Consider the following 16,449-nt stretch of genomic DNA (forward strand, 5'->3'; position numbering starts at 1 on the left):
GGTCCTTGGTAGAAAAAACACAAACGTATAAGCGAAAATTGCTTACCGTTTTTTATCGTGGCCACATATTTGTGTTTTTCCTCCAAGCCTCAGCATGTCCAGTGTCACCTGTCTATCTCTTTCCAGCCGCACGTGCGGGCGCCATTTGTCGTAAATATTGACTTCTCATCAATTACAAATTATCAGACCAGAGGTTTTGAATATCAGAAAATAGACTTTATTCTCCATAATAAAGCCGAGAAAGAGCAGAATAGACCCCAGAGCATTCTGAAGTCTCTCCTGGACACCTTCCAAAGTCTCTCCTGCTCCTTCTCCTTTATTTATGTTTTTGACACACCCCTATGTGTCTCTTTTTAACTTTTGACCATTTTTGAATAGGTTTTCTAGTCTAAGGGGTCCTGCTATTCTTGGCTCTCAGCCCACTAGCTCATGTCAACAGAGATGTTACAGGTCTATGTCAGCAAATTATAGATGCAACTTATGCAAAGGAACTAAGTGTTTACATACATTGTTATGATAGGATAATAACTTGATAATATGTTACTCATTCTAACTTCTGACACATATAGCTTCATAGAAGTATTTAACATAAATAATCAGTGCTTTACATATTCAGTTATTCTACACAATCAGTCACTCAGCCTTCTCCTAGTGTTGCTCCTGTGCAGGCATACTCATCTTACACAGACATATCACTGTATTTTTAACACAGGCTGGCATGTTTGCTGCAAACACTACATACATTTTGTGAAGAGAAAATTAACTGCTTTACACTTAGAAAATACTTCATACAGAGAGAATAAAATCTTCTTCACTCACAGCGCGTCACGCAAACACCGCCCACAGAACGTCCCCGAATCAAACGTCACACAACCCGCCCACTTCAGTGGGAATCAGGACAGGCAGATAAAGCACACCATAGAATTATCACGAAACGAAACCATTAAAATGAAGACAACCGAAACAAACAAATGACACGTTACTGTACAGCATTACATGAAATGTCTATACGCACAGACCTGTGTATTTCCATTCATTACATTTTAGTCGCCGACCGACTGTTGGCATTGTGCATCGAGTGCTCTCGCCACTAACGGAGGGACCCAACACAGAGAGCGCACACATCCATAATATAAAGCCACAGAAATTCTCGTTTATAACTCGATATGGCATGTATTTTATAACATCCTCGTTTTGATAGACATCGTGTTAAGTGTTTCCGGCACAAGAGCGAGTAGCCTAATAAAATATAGCCATATTTGTTGCGCTCGGCAGCTATTCACTAAAGCTCTTCATTTAAAGTTTCATTTATAAATTTAACCACATCATATAAAAACATAAACAGTTGTTTGAGGATAAAGAACACATTTTGTGTTTGGACTTTCCCCCGATGCGTTTAAAGCAGCGAGCGCTGCGCAGGACTGAGTGACAGAAAAAAAGGTAGGAAAGATTCTGCTTTCACTCACCCAAATGATGCTCTGTTTGCGCGATTTGATTAATATCATCGCAACCAAATACTTTATAAATAATATTTCAAACCTTCTCCGGTGTTAATTGTTTTTAGAAAATATCGAAAATCTTTTTTTTCCAGACAGGTCTTTGTAAAATGAAAGTTAGGATATAAGTGGCTTTAAAACGGTTTGATTTATGTATTGTATATAGGCTACCTACATATAGCTAGCTTTTGTTTATTTTATATTGGTTTATTTATTTAATGCGATTTATATATATATATATATATATATATATATATATATATATATATATATATATATATATATATATATCCGATATTTGTAATTCTTTAAATTATATTTCAATATAGCTTAGGCTATTTTATCTAGATATGACACTATATTGTTTAAAGTCTATGAAAGTGGGCATGTAATTTGTTAAGTTTTATGTCTTTCTGTTGTATTTATATTGTGTATTATCTCCAAAATAAATACAGAAAAAAGCCGCTCGCGGCATAACAGAGCTGTGAAGGAGCGCTCTTGCCCGGTCTCACACACACATACAGGCATTTAAACGCGCACAAACAAACATTTTACCCTTGACAAAAACTCTGGAAAACCTTTACTGTCTGCTGTATCTTTAATATGGTGTAAAGATTATTATGCGTTATTGAAACATAAAGGGGGACGCAGCAAAGAACGTCACTATAAATTTAAACTACTTTATTATTTTATGCAGCAGCCTTACATTTTAAAAGGGAAACATAAGGGTGATCATACGCAAAAAGATCCCAGACTATAAGGCTAGATGTTTTCTTTCCCTTATTTCTTTATTTGTTTGGCGCATGTGCTCATGTGCAACCAGAAAACTGCCCGCCTCTCCTTTCACTCCGCCCGAAGCCCCAGCGGGCCCTCCTTGGCCCAAGGCAGGGCCGGAGTGGGACTCTTTTTCAGCCCTGGAGTTTTAAGCCTTAGACCGGCCCACCGCAGTTCACGACTGACTATATTAAAATAAGGTCATTTCCAATTCAGTTTCTAATTACACTATCACGTCTTTTTTTTTTTTTTTTTTTTTTTTTGAGAAAACAGCTGCTTTAGAACTTTAAATGTTCAAAAACCCTAACAGTATTATATGTCTTAACAATAAAACTATAATTAAAAAAAAAAAAAAACATACTCAGACAAGAATCAAACCCGGATCGGCAGCGTCGTAATCTAACGTGCTAACCACTGGACCACAACTGTTGTATATGAAGGACTGACTCATCAGTAATATCATCATTAACCTGTAGGCAGAGCAGAGCTCCGGTAAAATAATGAATAAGAAGACTGTAGTCAAGTAAGTAAATAAATTAATTTAAAAAGTGTGACTGCTGAGAGCAACAGATTCTGGAGCTAGGGACACCGGCCCTCGCGGCCAAAAAACGGACCGGCCCACCGGGAATTCTCCCGGTCCTCCCGATTAGCCAAACTGGGCCTGGCCCAAGGTATTTGGCGGGCCTAATAAGGCCGGCCGCTGGCCCCAAGAAAGCCCCGCTTTGGCCCGATTAGGCCCCGGAAATGACAGTGGAAACGCGACTGGCCTTGACTTGCTCGCTTTAGGCGCGATAGTGGAAACGCAGCTAATGACTCCCTGTGCTAATGTCTGTGTCTCTCTGTCTCTCCTCTCTAGCGGACTCCAGCAGTTGACCGATCCTTCACCAGAACTCTCACTCAAACTCACATTCTCCCTGGAGCACCAGAGCACCTATCCACTGAAGAGCACCATATTCATCTCATTTCACGTACTTCACTATATAAATAAATCACCCTCCGGAGACCTGTTTGTAACACCAACGCTTTGTGTATGTGTTTTTCCTCTGACTCGCCACAATAGTCAAAATAAGTTCATGTGACATAAGTTGTTCAATTATAATTATATGAAGCTAAACAAAAATAACTTTATTCAACGATTTATCTATGGGAGGATTAGAAAGCTCTTGGATTAAATGCAAAATATCTTCATTTGTAGATAATTAATGACAGAATTTCAATTTTTGGGTGAACTAAACCTTTAAGCAGCTGTAAGCCTCACAAATACGTAAAATTAATTGACTGAAAACTGCTTGAACTTTATTAAAACTGTTTGCACTAATATATTGTGTTAACTACACAGAGGCATGCAGCAGTGGCAACGTCAAAAGAAAGCTTCCCCTAAATCGAGACTAAAGGTTACTTTCTTTGGGGAAGCAGGCACAGACTCTGGTGCCCTACGCAAAGACAGTAGCTAACAGGTCATAATAATTTCGAAGAGGAATTTCAGATCAGATTTCTTTAATTACAACGTCATTTCTGTTGTGCAGTAATGTTAGCAGAGATCGAAGACCGATTGTTCATCTGTGGTGCAGACAAAAGAGGAAAGAGTCCCCTCTACAGCATTAACAGCGTAGGTCAGAATTACTTCAGGTGTGCAGTTTTGATTACAGGTTGTGAATCACATGTATTACTGTTGAACTGTTGATGTCACATGCACTAATTTACAGATATTCTTATTTACCTTTCGGGACCTTGAACATGACAGAAGAAGGTGAGGGAACAGACCCCGAAATGCAGACAAGCTGAAGGCCGATATCAAAGCAACTTGGGCTACAATAGTACCTCAACTTTGTCGAAGGCCGATCGCCTCCATATTGAGGACATAATACAGTACATTAACACATTTTTCAGAAGGCCAGCGTGTGTTTAAGATCCGTTTTATTGGTCAAATGAAATATGCTAATTTTGTGAAATACTGGATTTGAGTTTTTTCATGTTTATCCATAATCATTTAAATTGAAACAAAGGATTGAAATACTTCATTTTGTGTGTTGTGAACTAATAACACATAAGTTAAACTTTTTAAAACAAATTATTCCAATTTTTTTGGCACATACCTGTAGTCTGACCTGTCACCTAAAACGTTTTTGCCATGGCAAACCCTACCAGGAGCATCAGCCCCCAAAAACATAGCTGTAGGATCACTCAGGCAGTGTTTCAGACACAATTTTCTTATTGCTCCCTAATCTCAAAATCTGCAAGAGTAGAGGGATTTGACGCGACCGCCATTTTTAAAAGTGAAATCGAATAGGAAGAAAATGGGAAGAAATCCAGAAGTATTGCTTGGAGTTACTAGGAACGTTGTGCACTTGGCTGTATATCTTATCAGGGAAGAGAACGTGACACAAATTTATCATTTCACTGCCTTCTGAGTGACCCAAAGGTCCGTTCTGAATGAACAGTGAAAATAAAAAGGGATGTCAGAGCTCATTTTCAGCTAAGTTAAGGAAAATGGGACTAGTTAGCTAACCTTTCCCAAACACATTTTAGATGCCATTTATCAAACTTGAGTTAATAAAACAGAAATGACTGGCCGTGAAGGTCATCAGTTCACCCACCGCTGTTTACTGAGTGCAAACACAGATGAGGGATCCACTTGATGACTCGAATGATCTTCGTGGCTGCTTCACGCTTCAGTGTTCGTGTGTCTGGGCCCTGTCATACACCCGGTTTAAGGTGTGATGCAACTGTTGTTTGCTAGTTTCAGCTGGACATTTTGACGTTTTGCAGCACGCTGTTTAAATAGCAAATACATTTGCGTACTGCTCTAAAAAAGGAGGTGTGCTGAGGCGCATTGTTGGCACGTTGCTATTTTGAGGAACTAAACTGTTCAATAGACCAGCTGAGAGGAGGTCTAAAGTCCAGCGCAGAGCGAGTCAGTTGTGCGTATTGCTTAAACATTGCTTAATACACACAGGATGTGCAGCAATTCGCAAATATCTTTACCAATATTATTTATTATATGCAGATTATATTTGTTTTATTAAAAACCAGCTTCGATTTGCCCACCTGTCAACTCACCGGGTTACATAGGCTGAAGCAGGCAAGCCCCCACAGTGTTTACCTGCTGCCATGAACTGAAGTCTAGGAGTTCTTGAGTGTGTTACTCTTAAAGAGACTGTGATGTTGTTTGATGCCTAATCTGCTTTTAATGGGTTACATTAAACTCACTGAATGATATTAAAGTGATGTTTACACACTATTTCTGCATTTTGAAATATCAGCAACAGCTTGAGGTTTGTGTTGTCAATGCAATGTTTACAGTTCTGGTCTTATACTTCTGGGTTTCTTCCCACTGCAGCCTCGCTTTGGTTCTTCAAAATGGTGACTGCGTGAAATAAGCGTATGGCAAAAATCGTATTAGCAGTGTGGTGCAAAATGTCTTTATTTATAGTGCCCTGACCTTTTAATAGCAGGGGAACTGCTATAGAATGGCTCGTACCATCACAACGGTCAAGTATGTTTGACATGCTTTTCTCTCTATTTGCCACTTGCTTTTCTTTTCTTTTGCTGCCTGCTGTTCATTCAATCAACAAATTGCAACCAGTCAAGCACCAAAATCAACTTTCACTTCAAGTTGAGCTAAACCCTCTTTCGCTTGTATGAAACGCGCACTGTCATTGGACAGAAAGAAAACCACAGCTGATTAAAGCGGGAGTTTAAAGATCAGCAAAGCGACTCAGATGACAGGGACTCATTAGCTTTAGCTGATTTCTGTTGTAGAATTTCTCATCTGGGTTATCACTGTCTGTAGAGAAACGTTTTGCAGTTGAGGGGTGACGTTACTGCTGTCTGAATGTCCATCATCATCAGTCAGTCAAGTAGTCTTTATACATTTCCCGAAGGCGATTTGGTTGCAGCATACACGCATGTCACACATAATACTCAAAGCACATAATACAATACAAAATTCTACCCTAAATTCAAAAACGTTACAGCTGAGGGGATGAATGAAAGTTTAAACTGATTTGTTTTACTAATAGGAGTTCTGTATCGATTACTTAAAGGGAGAAGTGGCTATTTAAAATATTTTGAATGTTTTATATTTTGTTACAGACATACAGTGTCATCCTGCAACTGTTTTCAGCATATGAAATGTCCCAAACCCTATTCTGAACTTTCAGAAATGGGGGGAAAATTTTGTTTTTACTCTCTGGTAGTCATGTTGCTATGTTATATATGCATTCAAAAACATTCAGGAAAGGGTTTTATGTAAATTCAGACCACGAGTCCACATATATGGACACCATGTTTCTCTAAAAGTACATCATATCAAAAGATGATACTTAGATTTTTATTCTAATTAGGTTCCATTAAGCCCAAATAGCAAAGAGAAATAAAAAAATGCATGTAAAAAACATCTTGGCCCTTAAGAGGATATCATATATAATTTAAAAAAAAGAGTTAAAGTTTTAAATGAAAAAAATGTGGTCTTTTGTCATTTATTGAGAAAATAAACTGGCAAGCACATTGAACTTTCCTCAGTCAAAATTTGTCCTTCTAAAACATAATAATATTAATAATGCAGAGCTTCACTTTTTGAAGGTTTATGGATAACAAAAATAGCCCAATTAGTATTAATATTACCTTGAACATGGGCCGCTTTTGGCTTCAAAACCTTCATAGTGTTTTTTTTCTTCTTCAAGAATAAGGTCCAAGATTCAGAATAAACGTTGGGCTACTTGTAGTGAAAGATGACTTCACTTTTGTCATATTGTATGTTGTCTTGCTGGATGAGGATGTTTGACTCATGAAAAATATTAGTTTGCATACTGATTAGCTAAAGTCACACTGATGTGACGTCAACAGATGATTCGGCTTTTTTCAACAGGTTATTTTCACAATTTATGATGGTGTAGGAGCCAAAATAGGACAAATGAGGTTATGTATAGGACAAATTCTGTACTATCCCCTCCCCCCACACTCTGGCTACGGGCCTGAAATATGACAGAAGCATGAAATTATTTACAAACTTGCTGCTGTAAATCTGAGTGTTTGATATTTATAATCTGCACCGCTAAGAACTTAATTTGACTATTTAAAAGGGGATTTTTTCTCAATGTTAGGATTTTTTAATGAAATATTGACAATAAAAATCAAGATTGAGATTTAGAGTTTATTGTTCGTTGTGTTTTAATCCACAGTAGGAGGAAGAGGAGTGAAGAGGAAAGCGGAGGATGATTTTCACAGTATTTTAGGTGAAGGCAAACCATACGCTCTGCGGAAACGCATCAGAGTTGCAGAGCTGGAGAACACAAGAGACACAGAGATGAGCAGCTATCAAGAGAAAACCAGCTCAGGTGTGTCTCCATCAAAACTTGTACAGCTTCAGCACCATACATTTATCACCACTGAAGATTCTGAAACATGAAGCAGGGTGCAAAGTGTTTCACTCAGTTAGCTGCTAAATCCAGTGAGCATGCGGAGATTTTGGCCACTAGGCAACAATACAGTGTCTGGATCAAAGTGATTGATTTATCTATTATGGCCAAAATCAATACAATATTATATTATGATCATGCTCCATCAAGTTGAACACTTTCTACTGTAAACATGTCAGAACTCAAATGTTGATTTGAACTTAATTCGGGCACTTTAAAGGGGATTTTCTCAATCTTTATATTCTGAAGAGTGTATTGTTCATTGTGTTGTCATCCACATTAGGAGGAAGAGGAGTGAAGCGGAAAGCGGATGATGATTTTCACAGTGTTTTAGGTGAAGGTAAACCTTATGCACTGCGCAAACGCATCAAAGTTGCTGAGCTGGAGAACACAAGAGTGGACGCCGACACAGAGGCGTCCAGCTCAGGTCAGTCCACTCTTTATGACTGGAGAAATACTGGAAAACTGGAGCACTGCTGCCATTCGTTAAATCCCAGAGTAAAATAAATGCCAAATAATGAAATAATTGATTATTAATAATTCATTATTGACTGTAATCCACATCAGGAGGAAGAGGAGTGAAGAGGAAAGCGGATGATGATTTTCACAGTGTTTTAGGTGAAGGTAAACCTTATGCACTGCGGAAACGCATCAGAGCTGCTGAGACGTCCAGCGATGAGAACAGCAGCTCAGGTCAGTCTCCCGTTACAGAATCACACTTTTCTACAGTTTCATCACTTAAAATTCATAATACAGAGGCAAGCTGCAACTCTTAGCTGCTGACCGAGGGTGCGTCTCGCTATTAGTTTTACTCGATCTTAGTGCGGCATTTGATACCATTGACCACAATATCCTCATAAATCGCTTAAAGTCTACAGGTGTCCAGGGACAGGCTCTACAATGGTTTAAGTCATACTTAACTGACCGCTACCAGTTTGTGAATCTTAATGGACAGCCTTCACAAATCTGCCCAGTAAAGTATGGGGTGCCTCAAGGATCAGTTTTAGGCCCTTTACTGTTTATAATTTACATGCTACCTCTGGGAGACATTATTAGAAGACATGGGATCAGCTTTCACTGCTATGCAGATGATACTCAATTATATATTTCAACTAAACCTGACGAGACGTCTGAACTTTCTAAACTAACTGAGTGTATCAAAGACATCAAAGACTGGATGACCAACAATTTTCTTCTCTTAAACTCCGACAAAACAGAATTATTACTTATTGGGCCTAAATCTTGCACACAGCAGATCTCGCAACTCAATTTACAATTAGAGGGATACAAAGTTAGCTTTAGCTCTACTATAAAAGATTTGGGTGTCATATTAGACAGCAATCTAACTTTTAAAAACCATATATCCCATGTCACAAAAACTGCCTTCTTTCATCTGAGAAATATCGCTAAATTACGAAATATGCTATCCATCTCAGATGCAGAAAAGCTAGTCCATGCTTTTATGACTTCGTGACTGGATTACTGTAATGCTCTATTTGCTGGCTGCCCAGCATCCTCTATTAACAAACTTCAATTAGTACAAAATGCAGCAGCCAGAGTTCTGACCAGGTCTAGAAAATATGATCATATCACCCCAATTTTATCCTCCTTACACTGGCTGCCTGTTAAGTTTCGTATTGAATTTAAAATATTACTTCTCACCTATAAAGCTCTAAATAATCTAGCTCCTGTTTATCTAACCAACCTTCTGTCTCGCTACGAACCAACTTGCTCTTTAAGATCTCAAAATTCAGGGCTTCTGGTAGTACCTAGAATAGCAAAATCAAGTAAAGGAGGTCGAGCCTTCTCTTTCATGGCTCCTACACTCTGGAATAGCCTTCCTGATAACGTCCGAGGCTCAGACACACTCTCCCAGTTCAAAACTAGATTAAAGACCTATCTGTTTAGTAAAGCATACACTCAATGCATCACCTAGCGGGTTCCACACTGGCTTCTGCATCTTGCTTAAATACACTATGAACAGCAGCTACGCTAATTATTCTCTTTATTCTCTATTTTCACCTGGGGATACTCATCCCGAGGTCCTCAGATTAGGCGGAGTCACTGATTGGATCCAAGACCAGCGACGTGATGATCCCAAGGATTCCATATCTGGGACCAGGCCATATCCTGAGCTGCTGGTGCGCTGATGGTCGTAGGGAGTGGAGAACATGTGTCTGATTCCAGCGACGCTCCAGGGACAGACGAGTCTTCATTGAAGCCATCTTCCAGCATAAACCACGGCGAATGAAGTTCTGCACAAGACTTTTGGCCAGTGGAGAAATTAAAATGGTCGTGCCCAACTGAGTCTGGTTCTCTCAAGGTTTTTTTTCTTCACTCCCATCAGGTGAAGTTTTTTTTCCCTCTCCGCTGTCGCCACTGCCTCGCATGGTTCAGGATTGGTAGAGCTACGCATCGATGAATTTGCTCTTCAGTGTTTGAACTCTCAGTAATGATTATATCACACTGAACTGAGCTAAACTGAACTGAACTGAACTTAAACACTAAAACCTGAACCACACTGTTCCAGTTACTGAACCACACTGTTCCAGTTACTATGACCATTTATGTGAAGCTGCTTTGACACAATCTACATTGTAAAAGCGCTATACAAATAAAGCTGAATTGAATTGAATTGGCAGAAATACACGGTATGTGTGAAAATTATCCACTTTTATTTGTGCCAAAAAATCATTCAAATAGGGCGACACGGTGGTGCTGTGGGTAGCATGTTCTCCTCACAGATAGAAGGTCGCTGGTTTGAACCTCGGCTGGGGCAGTTGGTGTTTCTGTGTGGAGTTTGCATGTTCTCCCCATGTTGGCATGGGTTCCCCCACAGTCCAAACTATTTTCTACAATGTAGATTGTGTCAAAGCAGCTTAACATAGAAGTTGTAGTAAATTGAAACTGTCAGTCCAGTTTTCAGAGTTGAAAACAAACGTGAAAAAGCTTCATTACTGGCATAAAAAATAAATGATTCTTAAGATTAGGAGTGTATTGTTCATTGTGTTGTCATCCACATTAGGAGGAAGAGGAGTGAAGCGGAAAGCAGATGATGCTTTTCAGAGTGTTTCTGGTGGAGGTAAACCATCTGCCCACCGGAAACGCATCAGAGTTGCTGAGCTGGAGAACACAAGTGTAGACGCCGACACAGAGGCGTCCAGCTCAGGTCAGTCCACTCTTAATGACTGGAAAACTGGAGCACTGCTGCCATTTGTTGAATCCCAGAGTAAAATAAATGGCAATATTGAAATAATCGATTATTAATAATTCATTATTGACTGTAATCCACATCAGGAGGAAGAGGAGTGAAGAGGAAAGCGGATGATGATTTGCAGAGTGATTCTGATGGAGTCAAACCATACGCTCTGCGCAAACGCATCAAAGCTGCAGAGACGTCCAGCGATGAGAACAGCCGCTCAGGTCAGTCTACCGTTACTCTTCTACAGTTGTATGAGCATATATATGTCAGCTTAAAGGCACAGTGCACGACGACACAAAGCAGCAGAGCTTTTATTATGCCACAGTCCAGCGCGTCTGTGTCAGGGTTCTGCCACTTTGGTCTTGTAAATTCTTGTTTTGGTGGCAGAGCTCTGACACTACTCAATGTCTGGTCCTGTCTCTGTGTGCGCGCGCGCCGTCGTGGGTGTACGCAGAGTGTGCGCGCTGCCACATGATGTGGCCACGCACGCTCTGCGTCCCTCAGACGCGCGCGCTCTTGTACTAGTGTTTGTGTTTGTTCTGTCAGCAGCGCACTGCTTCATTCTCGGCGCCTCCGTCTAGTTGGTTTCAGTTTTGGTTGGCGCTGAGATGAAGCATGCGCGTTGCTTATGTGTGAGCGCACGGTAAGGTGTTTATCTATCGTGTGCTCGTGTCTTGCGTCTTTTGTCAAAGCACGTGGCTCGGTGTTTACATTGTGGTCACGTGCTTTTGTCGTGTGCTTCAGTGTTGTGTTATGTGAGCGCATGGCTTGTATTGTCTCTCTGTGTCATGCGCTCTCCCGTCTATTGTCTAGTCCCACCCTCCTTGTCAACCCATTATTAGTTAATTGTGTTCACCTGTGTGTCAATTTACTTTTTTGCTTTATAATCCCCCTCATGTTTTCAGTCCTTTGCCAGTTCGTTGTCTACACTCCCCGTGTTCCTGATCCAGTCTTGCCTTGTTCTTGTTGAGCCAAGTTTGTGTGTTTTGTTAATGTTTTCCCCCTCGGGGTAGTTTTGTTTTGCTTTTTATTTTTATTTTATTATTAATAAATACCCATTGTTTCTTTGCACTTGAGTCCTCGCTCCTTTTCCCCACCACAACCGTGACAGTACGAACTGGCCATAACAGAGGACTCAGCAGAAATATGGGTATCTTCCTTTTCCCATCTCCCAGTTCACGTCCCTCTGCATGCCAGCAGAAGGAACGTTTGGGCAAACTCTTTGGTCTTCATCAAGGGGAATCTTCAGTCAAGGAGTTTGCCTACCAGTTTGTCTACGCAGCAGAGGGGCTTGAGTTTACCACCACAGCACTGAAGGAGGCTTTCAATGCTGGACTCAACAGCCCCCTTCAGGCCTGGGAGATGGGGATGCTGGGGATACTGTCATTCTGGCAGTTTGTGAGCTATTTGTACCACAGCCAGGGAGACGGTGGCCTGCCTCCCCTTGGCCCACCGCCAATCCCGCTCACAGACTGCCAAATCCCCAGTCCTCCGATGACCCACCAACGGAGACGGAGGAGGAAGAACGGGCCCTCCTCACCTGTCACCCACCTAGAGGTGACTGAACCCACTGCAGCCCATCCAGCAACCACCCTGGCGGCAGCAACATCCCTCGAGGTGCCCGAAACAGACACTGCAACACTTTCAGAGGTAGTGGAGTGCCCAGCAGTGTCTGAAGAGGTGGCCAGCTTCCCGCCACCAAAAATAAGGAAGCGTAGGAGGAGAAAGGGCTCCTCCACCATACTGGCTCCAGCCCCTGAGCGCCCTCCAGTGTCTGCTCCAGCCCCTGAGCGCCCTCCAGTGTCTGCTCCAGCCCCTGAGCGCCCTCCAGTGTCTGCTCCAGCCCCTGAGCGCCCTCCAGTGTCGGCTCCAGCCCCTGAGCGCCCTCCAGTGTCGGCTCCAGCCCCTGAGCGCCCTCCAGTGTCGGCTCCAGCCCCTGAGCGCCCTCCAGTGTCGGCTCCAACCCCTGAGCGCCCTCCAGTGTCGGCTCCAGCCCCAGAGCGCCCTCCAGTGTCGGCTCCAGCCCCAGAGCGCCCTCCAGTGTCGGCTCCAGCCCCAGAGCGCCCTCCAGTGTCGGCTCCAGCCCCAGAGCGCCCTCCAGTGTCGGCTCCAGCCCCAGAGCGCCCTCCAGTGTCGGCTCCAGCCCCAGAGCGCCCTCCAGTGTCGGCTCCAGCCCCAGAGCGCCCTCCAGTGTCGGCTCCAGCCCCAGAGCGCCCTCCAGTGTCGGCTCCAGCCCCAGAGCGCAGCTCAGTGCCGGTCCCAGTCCGGCTCCTTGCCCTGCCGGCGCCATCCAGACGTCTTGCCCTGCCGGCTTCAGCCCGGCTCCTTGCCCTGCCGGCACCACCCAGACGTCTTTCCCTGCCGGCACCACCCAGACGTCTAGCCCTGCCGGCACCAGCCCGGCTCCTTGCCCTGCCGACACCACCCAGACGCCTTGCCCTGCCGGCGCCACCCAGACGCCTTGCCCAGCCGGCCCCAGCCCGGCCCCTTGCCCTGCCGGCGCCACCCAGATGTCTCGCCCTGCCGGCGCCACCCAGACGTCTCGCCCTGCCGGCGCCACCCAGACGTCTCGCCCTGCCGGCGCCACCCAGACGTCTCGCCCTGCCGGCGCCACCCAGACGTCTCGCCCTGCCGGCGCCACCCAGACGTCTCGCCCTGCCGGCGCCACCCAGACGTCTCGCCCTGCCGGCGCCACCCAGACGTCTCGCCCTGCCGGCGCCACCCAGACGTCTCGCCCTGCCGGCGCCACCCAGACGTCTCGCCCTGCCGGCGCCACTCAGACGTCTCGCCCAGCTAGCCCCAGCTCGGCGCCCTGCCCTGCCGGCCCCATCCAGACGTCTCGTCCTGCCGGTCCCAGCCCGGCGCCCTGCCCTGCCGGCTCCCCTCTGGTCTCCAGCCCAGCCGGCTCCCCACAGGCCTCCAGCCCAGCCGGCTCCCCACCGACCTCCTGCCTTGTCTCCCCTGATAGACTCTCCCTGGGTCGTCCCTCCTGCTCCTCCCTGGTGTTCCCTCCCTGCACCCTGGACGGACCCTCCGGCTCCACCCTGGCTCCCTGCTGGGGCCCCCGACCCACTGAATCCACCCTGGACTGTCCCTCCTGATCCTCCCTGGTCTTGCCCTCCCATCCCTCCCTTGTTTGTCTTGTTGGGTCTGGCTTGGCTTCCCTCCCTCCCTTCATGTCGTCTTGCCTGTTCACCTCCCTGTCTTGTGTCTGTTGATGTTGCCTGTTTTGTTGTCTTGTAGTGTTTCTTGTCTGTCTTGTACCTTGTTGGATGTTCCCTTTAGGGACGCCAGGTGGCGTCCCTTTTGGGGGGGGCTAGTGTCAGGGTTCTGCCACTTTGGTCTTGTAAATTCTTGTTTTGGTGGCAGAGCTCTGACACTACTCAATGTCTGGTCCTGTCTCTGTGTGCGCGCGCGCCGTCGTGGGTGTACGCAGAGTGTGCGCGCTGCCACATGATGTGGCCACGCACGCTCTGCGTCCCTCAGACGCGCGCGCTCTTGTACTAGTGTTTGTGTTTGTTCTGTCAGCAGCGCACTGCTTTATTCTCGGCGCCTCCGTCTAGTTGGTTTCAGTTTTGGTTGGCGCTGAGATGAAGCATGCGCGTTGCTTATGTGTGAGCGCACGGTAAGGTGTTTATCTATCGTGTGCTCGTGTCTTGCGTCTTTTGTCAAAGCACGTGGCTCGGTGTTTACATTGTGGTCACGTGCTTTTGTCGTGTGCTTCAGTGTTGTGTTATGTGAGCGCATGGCTTGTATTGTCTCTCTGTGTCATGCGCTCTCCCGTCTATTGTCTAGTCCCACCCTCCTTGTCAACCCATTATTAGTTAATTGTGTTCACCTGTGTGTCAATTTACTTTTTTGCTTTATAATCCCCCTCATGTTTTCAGTCCTTTGCCAGTTCGTTGTCTACACTCCCCGTGTTCCTGATCCAGTCTTGCCTTGTTCTTGTTGAGCCAAGTTTGTGTGTTTTGTTAATGTTTTCCCCCTCGGGGTAGTTTTGTTTTGCTTTTTATTTTTATTTTATTATTAATAAATACCCATTGTTTCTTTGCACTTGAGTCCTCGCTCCTTTTCCCCACCACAACCGTGACAGTCTGGTTCTTCAGCTCGTGATCACGTGTGCTGTTTTATCAGACTAAATAAATGTTGGGCTTCTGTTATAATGCTGCTCTGTGCTGTCAAATAAAACACAAACATATTAAAACCTCGCTAAACAAACAGAGCAGAAATAGAATGAATGAACAGCAGGCAGCAAAAGAAAAGAAAAGCAAGTGGCAAATAAAGAGAAAAGCATGTCAAACATACTTGACCGTTGTGATGGTACGAGACATTCTATAGCAGTTTCCCTGCTATTAAAAGGTCAGGGCACTATAAATAAAGACATTTTGCACCACACTGCTAATACGATCATTAGCATGAACACACACACTGGCTGTGTCTAAAATCACACGCTTCCATACTAAATAGTACATTAAGACAGTATGTGAGCCGAGTAGTATGTCTGACCTCACAGTATTTGACAAACAGCATGTGAGAAGTACCCAGATGACCTACTACTACTGGAGAGATTCTGAAGGGTGCATCCAGTGGACACTACACTGTCCCATAATGCACTGCGAGATCATTCATGAATCACTCCTCTAGTGGATTTTGGAGATTTTGATAATAAAAGTCTCACATAATGTGCCTTTAAACCTGTGAATGATGCAGTATTGTGCAAAGTATTTCTCAGTAGAGCTTCATGACAAAACATCTGGAAACTAGTAGCACTGCTGCCATTTGAACAGATCCCCAAATACAATAAATGCCAATTAATGAAAGAACTGATCATTAATAATGCATTGTTGACTGGAATCCACAGAAGCTCCAAGAGCACTGAAGAGGAAGGCTGGATGTCTGGATCAGGACACAGTTGCTGCAAAACGAGTGAAAACAGCCCAGATCCAACATGGCGGCAGCAGCAAAACTGCAGCAGAAGACAGAAGTTCAGCTAAAGACAGCAGCTCAGCTAAAGACAGCAGCTCAGCTAAAGACAGCAGCTAAGGTTTGTCTTCTGCCGTAATGTTTTCTGTCTAATCTGCAGGGTTTTGTTTTATTTTTCAGAGTTTTACAGAGTTTTCTCACGATTAGATTGAGCAGAAGAGTAACAGGAGTGAGCAAATGTCATAAATGTTTTCTCCAGGATCTTTACTTGACAGATATGTGCTTGGGAAGAAGCTGGGAGAGGGATACCATGGCACTGTCTATCTGGCTACACGGAAATCTGACGGCCAGAAGGTAACATTCAATTTTCCTTTGTGTGTGTGTGTGTGTGTGTGTGTGTGTGTGTGTGTGTGTGTGTGTGTGTGTGTGTGTGTGTGTGTGTGTGTGTGTGTGAGTGTGAGTGTGTGTGTGTGTGTGTGTTTGTGTGTGTTTGTGTGTGTTTGTGTGTGTGTGTGTGTGTGTGTGTGTGCGTGCGTGCGTGCGTGCGTGTGTGTGTGTGTGAGTGTGTGTGTGTGTGTGTGTGTGTGTGTGTGTGTGCGTGCGTGCGTGTGTGTGTGTGTGTGATCAGACATCT

General features: G+C 44.2%; 1 protein-coding gene across 1 annotated transcript in view; it reads left to right on the forward strand.

Annotated features, from left to right (window-relative positions):
* Nucleotides 1–3,289, forward strand: part of LOC141375048 (uncharacterized) — a 45,787-nt gene extending 42,498 nt beyond the window's left edge. Inside the window, exon 10 of the mRNA XM_073926422.1 lies at nucleotides 3,127–3,289. The gene's annotated coding sequence lies outside the window, so the exon portion shown is untranslated. The remainder of the gene's footprint in view (nucleotides 1–3,126) is intronic.
* Nucleotides 3,290–16,449: the final 13,160 nt, after the last annotated feature.

This window comes from Danio rerio, chromosome 16, assembly GCF_049306965.1.
Source record: "Danio rerio strain Tuebingen ecotype United States chromosome 16, GRCz12tu, whole genome shotgun sequence".
NCBI lineage: Eukaryota > Metazoa > Chordata > Actinopteri > Cypriniformes > Danionidae > Danio > Danio rerio.